This window comes from Amblyomma maculatum, chromosome 11 (assembly GCF_055883805.1).
Source record: "Amblyomma maculatum isolate TAMU_Amacu chromosome 11, ASM5588380v1, whole genome shotgun sequence".
NCBI classification, from domain to species: Eukaryota; Metazoa; Arthropoda; class Arachnida; order Ixodida; family Ixodidae; genus Amblyomma; species Amblyomma maculatum.
In genome coordinates, this window is record NC_139354.1 from 13,840,848 (window position 1) to 13,861,249 (window position 20,402).

General features: G+C 44.1%; 1 protein-coding gene across 5 annotated transcripts in view; it reads left to right on the plus strand.

Annotated features, from left to right (window-relative positions):
* The first annotated feature begins 612 nt into the window (after positions 1 to 612).
* LOC146172892 (xibalbin-1-like) overlaps positions 613 to 20,402 on the plus strand; it is a 116,915-nt gene continuing 97,125 nt past the window's right edge. The window contains exons 1-2 of one of the 5 annotated variants that reach the window (XM_084584857.1): positions 613 to 771; positions 4,779 to 4,934. The gene's annotated coding sequence lies outside the window, so the exon portion shown is untranslated. Of the gene's footprint in view, positions 772 to 4,778; positions 4,935 to 15,349; positions 15,504 to 15,978; positions 16,225 to 20,402 lie in introns of those variants that run through there. The other 4 variants (XM_084584858.1, XM_084584856.1, XM_084584854.1 and 1 more) reach the window with 4 other exon arrangements.

Here is a 20,402-nt window from a genome sequence, read left to right on the forward strand (position 1 = left end):
CGGCTATTATATAAGTTGGCTCCATGGGCATCCAAGAATGCCCATCGATTACGCCGGCGCCGACTGCAACGCTGCTCATGCCAGAAACGGACGCCTGAAAGCTGAGCGCTAAAAAAAAAAAAAAGAAAAAAAAATAGGAATATAGAAAAAAAAAATAACGAAATAAACAATGAAACGCAAGGAAAGGAAAAAAATGAAGAACGGAATATAGAAAGAGAGGAGAAATGCAGGATGGGGAAGGCATGAAAAGTTGAAAGAGAACGAAAGAAAAGTAAGAAATTAGGAAGAAGCAAAAAGACCAGAGAAAAGAGGAAATGAGAAAGGAACGGAACAAGGAAAGAAAGAAGGGTGGAAGACAGGAAAGAAAGGAATTGCGCAAGGCAAGAAATGCAGAAAAATGCATGAAAGAGAGAACTGGTGAGGGAAAAGGAAGAAATTGAAAGAATAAAGAAAGTATCCAAACACAAGCGGCAGAGATGCTCTTGGGAAATGACGTGGCGTCGCGCTCCCACACAGGAACAAAAAACAAGGTAGGGGAAAACAAAACAAAAAACGAGCTAAATTGAATGGCGCCTTGTTCGCTAGGCCGGTGTTAGTTGCTGCATCGCCGCGGCGGAGCCCCCGGGGGGTGTAAGGGATGCGCCACGTGGCTAGTTCGTCCTCAGTGCTGGCACAATAGCGATGGGCCTCCCGTCGCTTCTGCTCTGACGCTGCACCTCGATCGGAAACTGCTGCAGCTAGGGACCGAGAAAGTAGGACCTCGAACGTAGGGTGAGTTTCCATGCGTCTCAATGAAAACCAGGAGAAGGAAAGTGAGAAATTGCTTGGGGGGTTCTGAATGATGATTTACCTAGTGATGAAATTACTGATGTATTCGCCCGTGAAGAAAATGATACTCTAAGCCAAGAGTCGCACAGGTCTGGAATGATCCGGTTTGATTCCAACCTCACAAGCGTCTTTTCTTCGTGCGCAGTGTGTTGAGGCATGCGTACATATGCTCATTGCTTATTGGTATCACAATACGCAGAATATGAGATGCGAAGGCTAGAAATTGGTTGTACGAGACGACGTAGTGTAAGGCCCGTTATCCCAATTAGCGTCGTTTTCTAAAGCGCCGTTTCCTCGCTGATCTTGGATCAATTGATTGGTGAAAACACAGGAACAGGATTTCGGCACGGATGCTTCCATTCCCGGTTCCTGTGTTTCCACTAATCAGTCGACTCGAAGTGAGGGTGAAAACGGCACTTCAGAAAACGACGCATACTAGAAATATGAACTCAGCTGTCCGGCTAATTTTGGACTATATGCACTTCTTGAAAGTGCAGGCATAATGCGCAGTACACGGGCTTTGTTGAATTTTGCCTCCGCCAAAGTGAGCCTGCCGTGGCCATACCATCCCGCGTTCCAGGCTCGGGTAGCCAAACGCTAAAACCACTGAGCCACCACGGCGCAGTCTATACGGCGGGGCGAAAAAGGGGAAGCGCGCATTCTGTAAGATGGTTCTCATGCACGGTTCCTTCAGAATTGCTCATCATTCCATTAAAAATAAAACAATACAGATTGTGTGTGCCGCCGGGTCGTGTCGTCAAGTTCGGCATATTGGCTCTGGCCTAAATACGGAGTCTATTGAAGACGTGCGATAAAGAAGGCGCGAAATAATAAGGAACGTCAAAAAGTATTATGTGCAAAAACAAACAAGAAAAAATAATCATTCGTAGATTTTTCCCCAGGTTTCTAACTTAGTGCTTAGTCTGTTTATTTTTACTGCATTTCTAACCTTTAGCGTTCAAATTACGTGAAAGGGATCGTGACAGACCGCGTCAGAAGAATGTGAAGCATTGCAACAAAGCAGCATTGCAGTGATACGTCCGTGATAACGTGTTGATTTAATATGCTTCGAAGTGGCTTGGTATCGTTTATGAGATGTAAACCTCCCAAAGTGACTCAGGCTATAAGCGACGCATTAGTGGAGGGCTGTAGAAATTTCGACCATCTGGGGTTCTTTAACGTGCACTCACATCGCACAGCACACTGCCGCCGGTTTTTTTGCCTCCATCAAAAAGCGGAATTCGATCCCGTATTTTTTCGGACAGAAGTAGACCTCCCTAACCACTGCAGCACCGCGACAGGACAAATCTTCGTCGAAGTGTTTATTTTCTCGTCGGACATCATGAAAGTGCCGAGACACAGGGGCGAAAATAGAATTTACGATTCTAACCGCGTCTGATATCATGTGTACAGAAAAGGGAAGTTTAGCATGCTACCTCGAAATCATTTTCGTCTTTCTCGTTTCCACCACATCAGACTTTACCATGTCGAGTGGTCGCTATGCTTCATGTTCAAATTTGTAAGCGCCTTTGTGATGGCAACCTCTAAAGGTCGACGCGCTTGTCGAAATCAAACCGCATGTTGATAAGAACATTACTGAAGCGAACGAAAAATCAATATCAGTCTTGTGGTATTCTGTTCACAATGAACCAATTCCAAGCGCGATTGCCAGCGGCGCAGTGGATCTGCTTTCAATTCACTTGATAGTCAAGCTCAGTTTTCATGTTAGCTCTGCCCTTGAAAACGCTTAAGCGTCAGGTGAAGATTTAATCTCGTCAAGATTGCACCAGTCCCTCTCAATAACGCATCCGTCTTCAAAACACTTAAACGTTAGTATTCGATTACTTGATGTGTTAGCGTCGCTAGAATAAGTCTATTTTTGAATTGTCAGTGCTAAGCGTTCAACTATGCCACGAGGGAGGCAGCGGTCATACTTTGGCCTGAGTTCAGACAGAAAATGGCATAAAAGAATTGCAAGCATTACCCTGAAACTAGAGTGGGCTCGCAGAGTTGCAGCGCTAAGAGTATTGCAACGTCAGCATGTTCGGTTGGCAGGGTTGTGTCAACAAACGCACCGTTTGCTTCCCCACACAAGCTCCCACTAACCGCGCTAACGGACGTCAACCCGTGTTTGCATCGGCTGCCTGGATGTCGACCTGGTGTTTACCTGTTTCCCGAGTAGACCTCTATAATTGTCACGTGACCTCAACATCAAGTGAAGCTAGAGGTCAAGGATAACAGCGTACCCTTTTGAGGCAAACAATCAGACTTTGGTGGCGGTAGCCGGTAGATGTCATTACCACGGCGCACCGATACTCTTGTTGGTGGATGCACTGTTTTCATTCGCCATAGTGCGGAATGATATCGGGTTGCACATATATGCTCGATAACCGCTATTATTGCGATTGCTGCACTACAGGTTGCCTTTGTGGCACAATCGTGGGCTTCCAGCCTCACAGTTAGCTATATTGTGTGATGGCAATGGTGCATAATGACTATCGGCGTCAGCACTTATCTCTAATGGCAGTAGCGGCACGATTTCTACCAAAGCAGAGTTTTCAGCATCAGCATAGCTACGCAACTCTAGTCTTACGCAGTGGGTATTGTGTCTATTTTGGTCGTGCCAGCCTTAAACACAACGCATACACAAGTACTATGCTATGAATGTGCAAATGTCACACCACTGTGACTGGGCTTGGGGGAACGTTTTCTCCGATGCAGCCGTGCTTTGATGCTCTCTAGGTAAGCGCTTGCCCTAGGCACATTGCGATTACAGCGGCTTTCGTCGACGGGTGCCGCTTTCCGCGTATATGATTTGGCAAGTATGGTGACAAGAGTTTATTATATTTCTCGGGAAGAAATTGAAGCGTCATTCCTACATAGGCTTCATCAATGCAGATGAATGAAAATTCAGAGAATGAATCTCCAATATATGAGGTGGGTGCATAGTTGTCCTCGACAAGATCGACTCTTCTGAGCTAGACGAGCACATACTGCGTCACTCTCAATTGTGGGGCTCAAGTGACGCATTACTCTGTTATGAAGGCAGCGGGAGGCGACATGTTTAGCTCTACAGGTAGAGCCACATTGCCCTATACAAGCCAGGTGAGCCGGACATCTTGGTCCAAAAGTATGGGCAGCAGTAGAATAGATTTTTTTTTTTGTGGTGCCTCACGCACTGCTATCAATAATAAATAAATTCGCAAATAAATAGAAATGTAACCAACAAAAAGTAAAAAATTTCGCTTCTGGAGAAAAAAGACAAACGAGATTGACTGTAGATATAAAAAGACTACTTGGCACCTTCGAGATGACATTAATGTGCAATAGTCTTGACCTTCCTTAGGTTATAGGCATCACATTTCGCTGTTTGCGTTTAGGTATCATCGTTCGTGCTTTGTTGGCTGCTGATAGTATGTTTACAAGCAGCTATAGGATTCCACTAGTCGAAGTGAAATTCAAGCAAGGAAACAGCTGCATTGAAGAATGCCGAAGCACTGTATGTCGCTATGCTACAAAAGAAAGATATAGTATAGGGCCTTCAAGACAAAACAAAGCAAAATCCTGAACCACCAGAGGGTTGGGGCGACTGGCCAAGAAAAGAGGACCAGCAGCACCGGTATCGGCACAATGACGTACCTGCAGTTCCAACAAAGCTCTCAAAAACTACCAGAGGTGCTGTCAGGAGGGATCAATGAAGACTTGGCAGACAAAATAATGACCAACGCTCTCAGAGAGCTGCCCGATAAGACAGTAATTAAATTACGTTACTGCTGTTAACGAAAATTCTGTTCATGAAGCCTTGAGGTTTATCAAGGACGCATTGAAGCGAAGATAAAAGCAAAAAAGACGCATATGTCGCTGTTTACACGTGGGCAATTCCACAGATTTAAGGGGGGAAATTCGAACTTCTTGCCGGTATAACAATCCATAAAAATAATTATTTGCAGGGTAGAAGAAGAAGCCGACCTCACGCTGCCGAAGGGATCCGAACCCACTACCTCCGATTTCCTCGTCAAGTGGTCTGCCGATTGAGCTACGGTGACATTCATTGTCCTGAATGCCTTTGTTTCACAAACATATACAGTCTGGCCGAACTGTCAAAAGTGAGCGCTCTCCGGCAGTTCAAATATCCTGATTTCTTCTGTGTTTATGTCGCTTGCAAACTATCCTAGGACTATCCTAAATAGTTATCACCAGCACCCCCTCGTCAGTACACTCTTAATCTATTTCCACATACGCGTTAAAAAATTTCCGGTAACTTCCACTTATAAGTGGAACTTTTATGACTCGTATGCGGAACCAGACTAAGAGCGTAGCTGTGGACATGAAACGTCCCCTGTTATTGCGAATGTCACTTGGAGGCGTCACCGTGTCGCACATTACATGAGAGCGTTGCGTATAGCCTCCATCAAAACGCGGCCGCTGCGGCCGGTATCACCAAACACATAGCTGCATTTTACGTTCAGTGGGTCACGGTGAAAAACGTCACGAATCGCTTCCACATTTCGGTCGGGCATCGGTGTTTCTACAAACATTTAGAATGTTTCGAAAGGCATGTGTTTCTAGCTGAAATGTCGAATTAATCTGTTAACTTTTACACTAGAGCTCCCTGAATATAAAACTTTGCTAAGTTATTTTTTTTTTTTAGTTGTAGTGGTTTATTTTTTTCTGCACGTTAAATCCTAGCGCCATAAACCAACTGACCCTTTTGGACAAGACACATGGTCCTTCTATGATGCAATGTGTTGCGCCTGATCGCACGAGTTCTGCTATGCGCTTCGCCGGATTGTTTTCTAAATCTTGGTGCGAACACTCTGCCCTGCTTTCGTCACTCGTTTCATCCATACATGCAATTATGTGTCTCCCATTCCCACCTTCGTTAATATCCGTTTTGTTTACTGTAGCGCAAATGACTGTTCATCCCTCTTTTGCGCGTAATAAATAATGCCCTTTTGAGAAAGTGTTGCAGGCAATTAACAAAAATGCCTGAACTGCCGAGTGAGCGTGAAAAGGGTGATTATTTATCAATGACTGGTATTACCTACCCTAACTGCCGTCAAGCTAGAAAACAAAACACTCGGCAGCTATAAAAAATGTACAGCAAAACTAACTCGCTCAGAGTACTTCAAATGCACACGGTATACATTTTTAGAAAATAGAGAAGGTTTATACACTAACGGCTGTTGCGCTTTGTGCTTGCAGTCACCCCAAATCAAACTTTTCTGAGTCAGTCTAAAGGTATGCTGTAGGCTAGTTCAAATGGCGGAATTTAGAAACTAGCAGGGTTTTGCTATGAACCATTCTAGAGGCCAATAGAATGCTAGGACTCCATTTCACTGAGCGTCGCATCTGTCGTCTTAGCTCTTTTAATACATGTTTGAAAGTTCCGTCAGGTGGCAGCGGTTACTATAGCAGTATAGCTCCTGAACAAAAAAAATACTTTTCATGCGTTCCGTGGCAAGGACATATGAGCAAACTGCCAAGTAGACTGCCTGCATTATCTATTTCGCCTGATACGCTGGCAAAGTGTAGCGCAGCTAGCACAAGGGAAAATAATTTCACATTGTGCTCTGTTCGCAGATTTGGGGTGGGAATACAGGCTGTGTGTCTAGGTGGGATATCTGTTTAAATAACAAGTTGTTGGATAAAACAGGCTATGTGTTAGTTCAAACAGCCGCGAGCGTTACTGTTCGTTTCTTTCTTCAAGAGAACGTAACTCTACTTTCTCCCCGTCTTTCTGTCCGTCATCTTCCATTATTTTTTCTCTTCGTCCTTTCTGTAAACTCGTGCTTCAGATATTCGCGATTTGCAAAGATATTCATTCTTTATTGTATGAATGGCCTTGAAACAAGCTTCAGACGAAGCATCTAAACGCTGCAGCCTTTGACGAGCTAGCCTATTATTTACTAAATTAATTCTGTGAAGAGACCCAGTTTGTGGTGTTTACGATCACTTAACGCGTGACTTTATGCGTATAGTGGCGTATGGGGACGCCAGGTATGAGAGCAAGTTGTGGTTCTTAACCACCTGAACAAACAAAAGGCAAGCATAAAGCAGTACCTCATCTGCATCTGAAGCATCCTTCAAACACATCCGTCGAACTTTTTGTTTTTTATTTGTACAGGCTTCTTCTTAAATACTCTTGCATCCTCGTATCAATGCACCAGTGCTTGGGGTCTTTCCACAGGCGTCACGAGTAATATAGGCACTCACGTCAATGACATTTAGAAAAGGCGGAATGACGCTCCAGCCACAGTTTCGCAATGCGGCCTGGACTCGTGATTTACATAGTGAAATCGAAGTTGTAAGCAATGGCACTCTGCACGCTCTCATTGTTTCATTCTGAAGAATTTTCGGACTTCCGATTGATTTCTTCTGTGTGTTAACAGTAAATGTGCGCACTGTGATTGTATCCCTTCAGAATCGATGGTTCTCCGCCTTCTTTTGCGTAGCACTACACACGCCATCTTTTGTCAACCTACGCGTTTATTAGTCCGCCCACCATTTCGTTCGCTTTTTCTTGAATACACAGTGGTAGAAGTCTAGAAAACCACGTGTAGGTGTGGCAGCAATGACTACCGCAAGACTGCACCGGGGCTGTATGTCAGCGGGACACAGTTTCCGAGACACGTCATACCATCTTTATTATCAGAAGGTTCAATACGCTCTGAACAGCTGTCGACATGTGCTGCTTAAATCCAACAGCCAGGTGAAAAGGCCCGAGTGCTCGCTCTGAATGTTTGTTTTATCCATTGCTATAGTGTCTCTTGTCTATAAAGGGCGTCCGAGCTAAATTTAGTCAAGGACAATTGACAAATAAAATATATGAGATAGGCCAGGGAAACCACAGGCCGTTTTGTGCAAGACAAACATTGCCTTGTTTTGCAAATAATTGAATAATGAAAGGGATATTTTTTCTATATATTATTAAACAATGAATTTAGGCAATAAATGTGAGTGGCAATGTGAGTTGGAGAGCTCTTTCAGAAATACAAAATTTATTTATTTGCGATTAATTAAGAATTGCGCATATTTTTGTTATCTCCCCCATATAAAGCCCTCGAAATACAAAAGCAGTCACTTTACAGGCACATCGTGCGTCACAATTGCGCTGCTCCCCGCCGTGGTTTGAGTGAAAGAAATCAGCTGCGGCCGTGGTTCCACGGCCCCGTTGCTGTAACAGGCCAAAATGTCTGCGATGGTTTCTTCTCTCGCGTCAGCTAGTCAGCACACATGATAGTGCATGTTGCAGCAACGGTAATAATTTCTCATCCATTCATTTCAACAGTCCTAAGCGTTAGTGCCAATATTTCATCATTTTCGTCCGGTCGTTGGAAAGTAAAGAAGAAATGAAGGTTTGCGTGAATGTTGCGACAGATCGTGGAAGTTTGCGATAGTTCGTTAGGTTTCGCTTAACAAATTTACGACGGTTTTGCATTGACTGAACCCGGCTCGGTGTATACCGCATATTTAAAGTGCGTTCGATACCTTCGTTTGTTCCTTAATTTACCTTCAGATTTATTTCCATTATTCTCTCGTTCAATAAAGAGTCTATGAAGCAAGCGGAATTATGGATCATAACAAATTTTGTTTGTAAACCGATTTAGAATGAAACTTCACATGCTAAACTTTTTACCCTTCCCCATGCAATGCCGATGGAGTCTCTTTCATTCAAATAATTCATTCATCCATTCATATTTACATTGTATGCGCTGTGCATATATCGCACTTTTCAAATTGGTTGTTCTACTGCGAAAGATTTAAGTGAAAACACGTTGTTTTTGCAACCTTACAACCACACAAAAATCATTTCCAAACTCAGGGCTCGCTTCAAACGGCCGGAAACATACGTTAAGGGTTTTATGACGTAAGGCCTGAACGTAAATACACTTCACTCAAAGTATGAACTCTGAGAGAAGCCTGGCAAACAATGTAGAAGCAAAGATAACTCGCCGCCTCGTGACAGCACGCGTAGCTGAAGGCAACGCAGATGCCTCTGGAGTTGCTCAGCGTGCCGAGCTCCGACAAGCTGCGCACATCGTTCAGACAACTTGTGGTTCTAAAATGATAACAAGAAGTTGACACGGCGACAAGCACGGTTGGGGAAGAGAATACTTCTCACTGTCCTTCACCGAGGGCGGCGAACGACTAAACCTCAACCTGGCAACGAACGCGGTGAAACGTACGCTGTCATGTTGTTTACAGCAGAAAAAAACTAGGATAGAAGGCAACAATAAATCATTCACGACAGAGTAGCTAATTAACTCCCGTCTGGACACATTTTTGTCCTCTTCCGCGTGCCAAGCATTAAACAGCAATAATTGTACTCAAGGAAGACAACGGCAAACGAAAAACGTTTACCTGGACTGATGACATAACGAGACAAGAACTTGTGAGAGTTTTATCAGCTAATTATAGGCGAAAATTTGCGAGAGAAACTGCAGTTCACAGGGCACATAAATGTTTACAATATGGTCTTTACATTAGACATGCCAGGAAAAGTTTACAGTCTCATTTTATTTTGTTTTCAGAACATTGAGGAAATAGTTGATCTCTACTGTTCATTTTTCAACACAGTGCCGGCTTCTTGTAGGGCACTGCAAGAAAGCATTTTTAAAATGCGTCTATTCAAAACCGTCTTGCGATCATCGCCTCCACAGGTTCGTTTGTTGTGTAGGCTGACCACATCAACGTTCCTCCATTGCTTAAATGTGTGATGCATTAGTAAGGGACGCTAAAAATATCCTGCAAAGTGTGAAAGTTGGGAGACAAAATAAATGGCTTTATATTAAAAGCATATACAGCTAACTCCGAGGTACTCAAAGTAAATATGTCATAACGCAGGGGTTACCAATCTCTACTTATTGATATCGCAGAGGTTTACGACACTAGATGTTATAGTCCAACAAAGACGCTCTCTTGGGAAACACATTCAGCTGCAACAGCTATCTATCTCAACTCATCGGAGTAGCTTATTTAAATTACCAAACATCGCCACGAAATGTTATCTTATTTAAGTATAACGCCCCCTTTTAGAGACCATTCTAAACCATGCTTAACAGAGCGTTCGCTCGTATAACCAGGCTGAAGCCATGCTTTAACTCCCTCGTCTTTTTTTATCCAGGCTTACCTATTGTGATTTCATATCATAATAGAGGACAAAAAAAAATAAGGCTATATTCTACTGAAAAGGAATTGCTACATACCCGTCGAGATGTTTCTTGGCAGCTCACATAACTAATAGGCGCGCTGTAGCTGATCAATATTCCTCATGTGCACGGCATGTTCGACTTGGCCGTCTGCAAGGTGGGGCTCACTAACGCCACTCAAGGTTAAAAATGCCAACTTTCTGACTTTAGACTCATGCTGCGCTTTTCACCAAGGCTTGCTTGCACTGAAAACTAAAAACACTTAGCTGCCTAAATAAAACATTTTTAATATCATACCTTATCGTTTAACGTATTCAAAATAAGGGAGAAGGTTTGCTCGAGAATGTGCACTCTCTGCCTTCGAGTCTGAAAAGACAGACGATGTCCTAAAGAGATAACACGCCCTCGTCTCACCTGAAACGGGCATGACAAGCGGCTGTCAGCGAGTTTGTTTTCATATAGTGTGGAAGTCATGATATTTTGATTGTCGATGTCACAGAGACGGCAATAAGCAGCGTTGGTGCGGTAGCTTATTGCCAAATTCTAGATGATCCGTTCCCTAGAAACGGCTTGCGCCCAGGGGAGACTTCGGATAGGCTCCTTCGAAGCGAGGATGCCGTGACGTCATCCCCTGGCAACGCGAATGGAGCACCAAGCTCTGATGTGCGGCTCTTTTTAAGGCAAAAGCGTTTAGAGGCTGATGACTCCTTTTCTCCTCCTTCTCCTCTCTAGCGAGCGCAGCCAACGGCGGAACACGCGGCGCATTTGTGGTGTAAACAGGTCTTGGCGCATGCGCACTGCCACTCTTTTTCAGGCACCACGAAATGCGCGAAGGGAAATGTCGTATAGCTTTCGCTACAAAATATGAGCACACTGAAGAAAGGTCCCACACGATAAATGCTCGCTAGCAACAACCGCGTTTAATTCAACGCTCACAATAAACGAAGGCGGCAGAAAAAAAAAAAACCGAAAGAAAAAAAAACACCAAAGAACAAGACAGAAATTTGCCATTACTACAGAAAAATGCAAGTTGTGTCCCCAAAGACTTCAACGACTTTCCTTCACAATGACTTCATGAATGAGTTCAAATCGCTGCGCTGCGCAGGATTCATGACAGAAAAGTACTACTATTCTAAAACACACAAAACTTAAGTGTTTACGTGCAACACTTTCATTCTGTGTACGAGGTGGCAGCGCCGTACGGGCAGACGTTGATCTGAAAACATCGGTCGTAGTTTTTCGTCGTTCATAATTTCCTTCGAGAATGCTGTTGCTCATTGTACCGCTACCAAAGAGGCCCAAGCCAAACATACACCAGTGACTGCGCCTTCAATCGCGCAGCAGAACGCAACAAGTGTGAAATGCGAAACGGAGGGTCGGGTTAGCCAGCCACCACTTTTTCCCCCGAGGATCAACGCACCCCACAAACATAGGGAAGAATCGGCCATGGCGAGAACACGGGCGAATGGGCTGCCCAACAACCAAAAGTGATGAGACGTGCCTAGCGACGAAGAACGTGATACAAGTAGCAGCAAGACGAGAGGCTGAGGAAAAAAAAAAATGTTCAGAAAAGTGGTAGTAAGTTCGGCTAATCAGACGGTGAAGTGGAGACAAGGAGGTCTCTGGCTAGTCTTTAGACCTTCTTGGTTGTTGTCTTTATGTCCTCGGCTATCTTATTTTGTCCGCTTCTTCCTTCCTCTCCTTTTTTTTTTCCATCTTTCGTCCTTTATGTCTTCTGCTCCCTCCTCGGGCTCTGTGTGCTCGCGAGGGACCTTGGCTGTCTTGTATTTTCAAGCACCCGGTGTTGTAACGCGAAGGAGTTCTGTGGTACGCACGGATCCCACACGCGAAAAACACCATGTATAGAAGACTTGGTCCTGTTGGTTCGGCCATCGCGTATGACCGTGGATAGGATTCTGATTTCCCATGGCGCAGCCAGTGTGACAACTGCCTCAGCCGGGCTGGTTAAGCTATACGTGGCAGGCTTCACAGAAAGCCGGTTCGCAGGAAGGGGGAGGGGGTAGGTGAGTACTGCCCCCAATAAGGATTCATTGCAACGGTGTTCGTGCATGAGGTAGCCCAGCTTCAATACGCGATAAAAAAAAATTAAATGTAGTATGCGCCCTGACATTCTAGTGGAAATTAAGAAGAAGAAATGGGCATGGGCAGGACATGTAGTGCGAAGAGAGGATAACCGATGGTCGCTTAGGGTAACAAACTGGATTCCAAGGGAAAGAAAGCGTAGCAGAGGGCGGCAGAAAGTTAGGTGGGCGGATGAGGTTAAAAAGTTCGCAGGAGTCAAGTGGATGCAGCTAGCACAGAACCGGGCTAAGTGGAGAAATATGGGAGAGGCCTTCGCCCTGAAGTGGGTATAGTCAGGCTGATGATGATGATGACGATGATGATGATAATGATGATGCGCCCTGAAGAAGCCAAGTAGAGCAAATGCTGCAGTATAGATTAAGACAGCAGGCAAGGATGGCGGTTCTACAGTATTTCATCTCATTTTGTGTGTATACTACCGGCATGGCACTGGCATGACAACCGGCTCGTCCGTACTCAGTACCAGCCTGGGGTTTTATCATGAAAAGCCGTTGTGATTAGACATTCTTGAAAAGGTCTTCAGGTATACAGGGCTTCGACATGCAGGCTATCTCTGGGTGCTTAAACGTTACTCAGAGTGCGAGTTTAGAGAAGTGAACGTCATGAAAAAAGCGTCTCCAGTTGACGCATGTAACTAACAGAGAACATACGGAATGACAAGATGTCTCAAGGCAAAAAGACTTGTGTTCGCTTACTGAACATACAACCTCGTGCCAAGCAAGAAATATAAAACAATAAGAACGGCGTGTCTCACCACGACAGCAGCCATCAAATCTGTCCCTGTTATGGTTTCGCCTTTTTCCGACTGCTTTATGAGCAATGAGCATCTGATGCCAGATTAGCTAAGCTAAAGAAAAAAAACTGTCCCTACAATCATCGTAAGTTAACATGAGCCGATCTTCTAAAGAATTTTGACGTCCGAAATTCAGTCCCAAAAAAGAGCAGTGCTTGTCCAATAGCCGTGAAGATGCGTTAATTTGGCACCATGTTTCCTTAAGTTCAGTTTGCTGATATGCCACTCTTGGAACAAGAACACGAGTAGCAGTGTTTCTGAATAATTCAAGTCACTGTATAAAGCGCTCCCAGTCTATAATACTTACATTTTCTATTTTTGGTGGCACTCAATTCTGCAAAGATACTATTGCGGCTCGGATGCAGGGATTGATTGATTGATTGATATAAGCATTTATTGAATTTAGCAGACCATGGTGAATATATTTTGATTGACAGGAATTATTTTTGGGTGGGGTGAGACAGAGCAGTGGTTTTGTTGTTAACCTTTTCTACCCTTCCCAGTCGAAACAAGCTACAGAACTGAGTCAAAAATACGACAAAATATCCTGTAGTTCTGTCGTACCCATCAAATATTTCTGTAGTTCTGTAGCACTTCTCTGTAGTTCTGTTGTTTTTCTGTAGTATATTTCTCTTGTGTGTAGTTCTGTAGCACTTTTCTGTTGTAATTAAAGAAATTTCTGATGTTACTACAGAATGTTCTGTTGTCACAACAGGTTTCCCGTCAAAAGCCGCACAGAAATTCTGTAGTAACATCAGAAAATTTTCTGTAGTTTTTTCCGACTGGGTTGATTTTGCGGTGGGTACAAAACTGTTGCCGCCTTTCTTTTAAGACGAAAGCTTTTCTTGGCGCACTGGCTGCGGAAATGTTCGCAGGAAATGTGCGCACGAACTTACACTTAAAAAAAAAAAATATGTCCCCAGCGGGAACTGCACCTCTGTCCCTCCTATCCCCAACCAAGCGCGCAAACCACTCGGCCACGCGTGGCTGTTTTTTTTTTTCTTTATTACTGGAATATTCATACAAACACAAACAAGGCTCGGGAGAAATCAATCGTAACTTTTTTTTCCTTGTTTAGCATGAGGATAATAGTAGTGGTGACAACGACGATGCAGTCAGTGATAATAATAATGATGCTACTAGCGATAACAATGACGCTGCATTTGGTTGATAATTTTATGATATGGATGATGATGACAAAATTGCCAGGTGTACTGGCGAGAATAATTAGAAAACAACTTACTGTTCACACTGAAACGAATTCCTTTGCGCTTGCTAATTCGAGCACATAAGTTTCCTAGCGAAAGCTTAGAAACACCTTGTGCCATTGTGGGGAAAGTGTCATTTATACGATCCCCATCTGTGACACCTTGCGAGTTCGATTCACGCAGGATTACAGTAAGAAAGGTAGTGCACTTTCCGCTTCTGTTTTTTTTTTTTTTTTCACGCAGACGGGCATTTTATCACCTGCCTTCAGCTTCTCTCATGCATCACGATCAAGTGATACTACAGCGGTGGCTTAACTCCCTAAAGGCATATAACTCCCGCTTATCGTGCAGAAGGGGTTGGATCCGACCCTTTGTGTTGCCAGGTATAGCGCTCGATTTCTTTGGACTACACTGCTCGTGGAATCCGGCTTCTGTCTCCACCATATCTAAATATGAATAGAATGCGTCATTGTGCTCTTTCATCAATTGTGTTCTTCAGGCAAACAAATTTTTTATCACCTTTAGAATTAACGAAATTGAACAATGGACACGAAATTGAAAATGGGCGGACGATGAGCAGTGCAGAAAGGGTCTGAGAAATAACTCAGGTCACTGACATTCTAGTCGAAATTAAGAAGACGAAATGGGCATGGGCAGGACATGTAGTTCGAAGAGAGGATAACGGATGGTGTATAAGTGTAACCAATTGGATTCCAAGAGAAGGTGAGTGTAGCAGGGGGCGGCAGAAAATTTGGTGGGTGGATGAGATAAAGAAATTCGCAGGAGTCAGGTAAATGCAGCTGGCACAAGACCGAGTTAATTGGAGGAAAATGGGAGAGGCCTTCACTATGCAGAAGGTATAATCCACCTGCTGATGATGATAATGATGGTGAGCTCTATAAGTAAAAGGGTTAGTTAGCTACGTTCTAGCTGCCGACACCATTATGTGAACCGTGAGCAAATATCTCGCATGATTGCAACTATAGGCACCACTAACAACGAACTGGTTAATGGAACAACAACCATTTCCTGTGACTGCCATTCCACCGAACGATGCCGCAAAGATAACAGTTCTTCTCCTCATAACCCGGCCATGGCCTGACATTTCTCGGCCGACAATACCCAGAAAGAGATGACAACGGAAACGCCGCTCTACACGACGGAGAAGCAAAGATAGAAGCCGAGCCCACAGACTGAGTGGGATAACCGACCGCCTCACGTGGACTTCCGTTTCCGTCCTGCTGAAAAGCCGGATGACGTCTTCGGAAGCGCCCGCGCCATCGCAGCCCGCCACAAGTTGCTTGGACCGTCTCTTACTCATCGTTGTACATGCGCCATCTTAAATGCTGATGAAAGGCTATTCAGTTGTTTCTTGCTGATTTTAGACATACGCTGGGGGCCGACAAGGGCATTGATGAGGTCAGTGCGTGTCTACATGTTTTTTTCTGCTCATCCCCTTTTCGGTAACAAAAAGCAATATCTAAAAAGTTTTCATTATGTTTCCCGCTATTTCGTGCGCTTGTTATGCCAGTGCATTCCCTTCGGTACCTGCTCATACATGAATGTCGTTTCGCTGACTGTCGCCTTATATTATGTATATTTGGTGCACTACTGAAGAAAGTTTTCACTGGTACCTTCAAGTCTTCCTTCCTGTTTTCTGAGTTGAACGAGCTGACGCTTTGTTTTTATTTAAACAAAATGGAATAACACTACTTAGGCTAAATCAGGCACTTGGCTAAATTTGGCTACAGCTTGTTTGAAGCGTTCGATGATAGCCTTGATGATTCCGATAAGGCGGTAATTTTTTTATATTTATCTGTCCACGACGGAGCCATTTAGTTTCTTCCATGCCACTTCATTATTAGCTTTTTTTCCTCCTGCCATCACCCTGTAGGCATAACACTTGGCTCGATTTGTCTTGACCTGGAGTGCCAAGTTGAGCCATGACGGGAGAAGCATTGCGACAGGCATCATTTACAAGACAACTTGGGGCGGCATGCCACTAATTGAATTTTCTGTAAAAGCGAACACGCATGGAAATTAACCACTTCATGCTATATACTAATGACAAACACGGTGCGGAAGAGGTCGAATACATTACGGGAAGAATGAAACCGCTACACTCACAGAAACAGTTTAGGTAAGTCTAGTTTCACAGCTTTGTTAACTGGCATGGTGTGGGTATATGATATCAAGAATTGTTCTTACGGTTTCGGTTGCCCATTGGCTCTTAAATCAAGTGTGGCACATAGTTCCAGGAAACAAGCCTTATAGTTTCTTGCCAAAACGTTATTTAGCGATAGCAGGCAATCAATGCACGCCTCGGTTTCACGTCGGCGCAACTGCAGTGGGGTTGCTACAGCAACTAGTTCCAGTTTTGCTACCGCAGATACAGACGAAGGCAAGGGTTACTGCGTAGGGAAGATGGCATAGACGTAGCGGGGCTATATACGAGCAATTTAGGCGCCATTTACCTTAGTTCTCAGTTTCTCGTCGACCGTTTTTTAGTCGACGCTTCGGCAGGCGCCTCCATGCATATATAAACAGGATGTCACACAACTTTCCCGATTATCCATTTTATTCCAACAGTTTCGGACGGTGGACCGTCCTTCTTCAAGGTAGAATTGAGAAAGTTGTGGGAGAATCGGGAAAGTTATGTGACATCCTGTTTGACTTTAACTCTGGCCCATTAGTAAGAAGCAAACCACGCCTAAGTATATATATATATATATATATATATGTGTGTGTGTGTGTGTGTGTGTGTGTGTGTGTGTGTGTGTGTGTGTGTGTGTGTGTGTGTGTGTGTGTGTGTGTGTGTGTGTGTGTGTGTGTGTGTGTGTGTGTGTGTGTGTGTGTGTGTGTGTGTGTGTGTGTGTGTGTGTGTGTGTGTGTGTGTGTGTGTGTGTGTGTGTGTGTGTGTGTGTGTGTGTGTGTGTGTGTGTGTGTGTGTGTGTGTGTGTGTGTGTGTGTGTGTGTGTGTGTGTGTGTGTGTGTGTGTGTGTGTGTGTGTGTGTGTGTGTGTGTGTGTGTGTGTGTGTGTGTGTGTGTGTGTGTGTGTGTGTGTGTGTGTGTGTGTGTGTGTGTGTGTGTGTGTGTGTGTGTGTGTGTGTGTGCGCGTGCGCGTGTGTGTACCTCCGAATAGCGCGTCCGGTGCTCTTACCGACTGAGCTATGTCGACGGTTGTCCATCTTTCTACATTCTTGAGTATTCACGTTGCCTGTAACCGAACCTTGAGACTGTTCCAGCGTCACCCTCATTCATAGTGGTGGACGTTGCACGTCCTCGCGGTAACACAGGACACCCTTTTCTTAGACCCTTCATTCTTGAGATGTAGGTGCGAACAATACTTTTTATAGCTTATGTGGTGCAAAAAACTGTCCTTCAATGAAAAGAGAGAACAGATATTTTTTGTTTAACGGCATAACTATATATCAATGTTCTTGAATCTTCTCAAGAGAAAAAAAAAATGATAAACACGCTTAGAGGAAGTGAATCATATGATTCGGTTGCAAAGTACAGGTTACCTGCTGCTTGAAGGAGCACGCCTGAGAACCAGAGCAGCTAACGCACTGGCTACCCTCGTTTCAAAGCAGTCCGAAAAGTCTACACATACAAAATACGAACGGGCAGCCTGAAGAATGCATTATGGTTTGCAGCAGGCCGGAAGACAAACGGCTCTACGCATCCCACATCCCAAGAACCCGGGCACACAGTCGACACAAGCATTCCACGAAAATTGCTAAACGTTTCTCTTCCAAAACGCGAAAAAAAAGCGCAATACGAAGACCCTCCGACGCACACCGCACATACGCTTCATCATCTCCCCATCCTCCCCAAGCTCCTTAGTTGCTTCGGCGGTAAACAAAACGCTCTCTCCCCCGGTACCTCTACTCTAAACCCCTCTATGGGTATACCGAGGTGCAAGACCCTCTGTCTCATGCACCCTCCTCTATAAGTGCTACTTCTCTCTCAATCTGTATAGCAAAAAAAACGCACAAACTACTTCCTTCTCTCATCTGCTCCGCAAACGTCTCTCTCTCGCAAAACGTTGGTAGCAAACGTTCTCGTACAGTACAACAGAAAGAACAGCGAGTGACAACAAGGCGGCCAGGGCCTGGTTGGGCCGAGATAAAAGAGACACACGGTGCATCTCTTGTGGTGCGTAGCTCGTCTGTGCGTGTGTCGTAGCACCGACGTGTTTACTCAGTCATTTACTCTCTCCTGCACCAGACGTGCGTGCCTCTGCAGAAACTGCGGAGGCGGTCTGCGTGGGAGGCCGGACGCATTACACGGGCTCACGAGTCCCTATCTCTATCCGCATATGTGTCCACGATGACCCCAGTACCACCGCGGTGCCTACGGTACACACAGACATGGAGAGCTTAGCGAGGCCCGCTGAACAAACTGTGTTCTTCTAACGGGAAATATGAATCGCTTGCGAAGAGACGTCGCATGCTTTCTTCGTGCGGCAGTTTTTTATTTTGTTTTTCTTGTGGAGGCTCTTTATGAAGCTCCTGCGCTCTCGTAAATGTTCTCCATCGACAAAAGGAGTGTGGAAAATTTTAGCAATGCAAACAGGCTGCTAGCTGCTAGTCTGTGCTGCAACTTTCAGTTTCGATATAACGGGATGTCCTCCGCCTTGCGTGCACAGAGGACTGTTTTGGAAATTAGAAAAAAATTAAGAACCACGACGCAGTTATCGACTGAACTTAGTCTTGCGATCCTTGAGGGGTCACAAGCTTCAAGGCTGGGATGTAATCCTTCGAACGTTCACTTTATTCCGGAGAACGTGTCCACCGACTCTACTGCTTTTTTTTTTTTTTTCATTCACTGCCTTTCTCATTATTGTTGCTACCTCAGCTTGCGCTACTGCTTAACTACTTTCACATTCCATTGTCCTTATCGCAGTTCTTGTTTACTTTGTGAACATGTTTATATAGTACCAACAAATATCTTTCTACCACCACTGTAGTAGCCACTGACTGCGGTTTTAGCTTATATGGGCTAAAGCAGGCGCAAAAGCCAGCGTACCATCAATTCTAAGATCCTACGTTAAGCTAAACTCTATATCCAGCATATGGCTTAGAGCTCTCTTGTCGAGAATGCCGAGCCTGTCCATGTTCTTTTTTTTTTTTCGAACTATTGCATATGTCGTTTATATATGTTTTGTATATATGCCTCAAAGGCCGTTATGAATAGATATTACATGAGGGGATAGAACATTGAAGAAACGAAATTCTCAATGGATGATCTCAATGAGGATGAGTCGGTTAGATTCACGAAGGCTTTCGACAGGTCATTCAAATCCCTTGCAATATGTTAGAACGATGGAGGATAAATGTGCAGATGTCGGGGCAAGCGGAGTGTAGACAGTCTTCCCGTGGTTTTTGCCGTCGGAAATGCGGTGGGTGAGGCTGATAATATTAATGAATGAATGGTAGCAAAACTTCTGAAATAACACAGCCTGGCTATTTCGCGATGGTTTGCTAAGGTCATGAGATTAGCATTACACTTTAGTTCAAAGACACAGTCATTATAAGAATAAGCCGAGAAAGTAAATTGTGCAGTGTGATTTTATACTGCTTTAAGAGTAGTTTGAAGGTTATTCTGATGAAGTCCGGCCTTGAACTGCTCATACATATTCATTTTTTTCAGGGAATAAGTGTTAAATAAGCGTTACTATAATTAAGTGTTTATTTTGCTGATAGGGGTGCTTGTCGCAGTTTAGCCGGAAATAAACAAAACGATTTACATTGTTAATAAATTGAGTTATGTGAAAAGGACAACTTTGATTACGTGGTAAATGAATGCCTAGTTATTTGTAAGTTGCCACTGGAGGTAATTTCGGAATTGCCGATAACATACCTGAAGTATGGTTGTTAAGTTCGTTGATGGAATAAAAGAGGTGTTTTCTTCCAATTTAAGCACATTAGTCGTGTGTTACACCAAGTTAATATGCTCTGAATGCAAGGCTGAGAAAGCTCAAGGTCATCCTTGTTATTTATAGGAAATAGATGTCATGCAAATGTTAGAACACTTGTTACTAGGCGGACCGTTCATGCATGTCAGGCAAATACAAATAAGAGGCCCAGAACTGGGCCCTGAGGTACCCCAGATAAAACAGAGGAATAAGATGATGAACATTTGTTACCATGAACGCTACTATTCATTAGCGAGGAAGGTAAAAATCTAATTAAGGAAAGATTATTTAAGATTAACACGTGAGAAATTTAGGAAGAGTTGTTTGTGGGGAACTTGGCAGCAGCCTTTTCCAAAATCGAGGATAAGGGCGTGAATTGCAATTATAAGGCAAGTGAT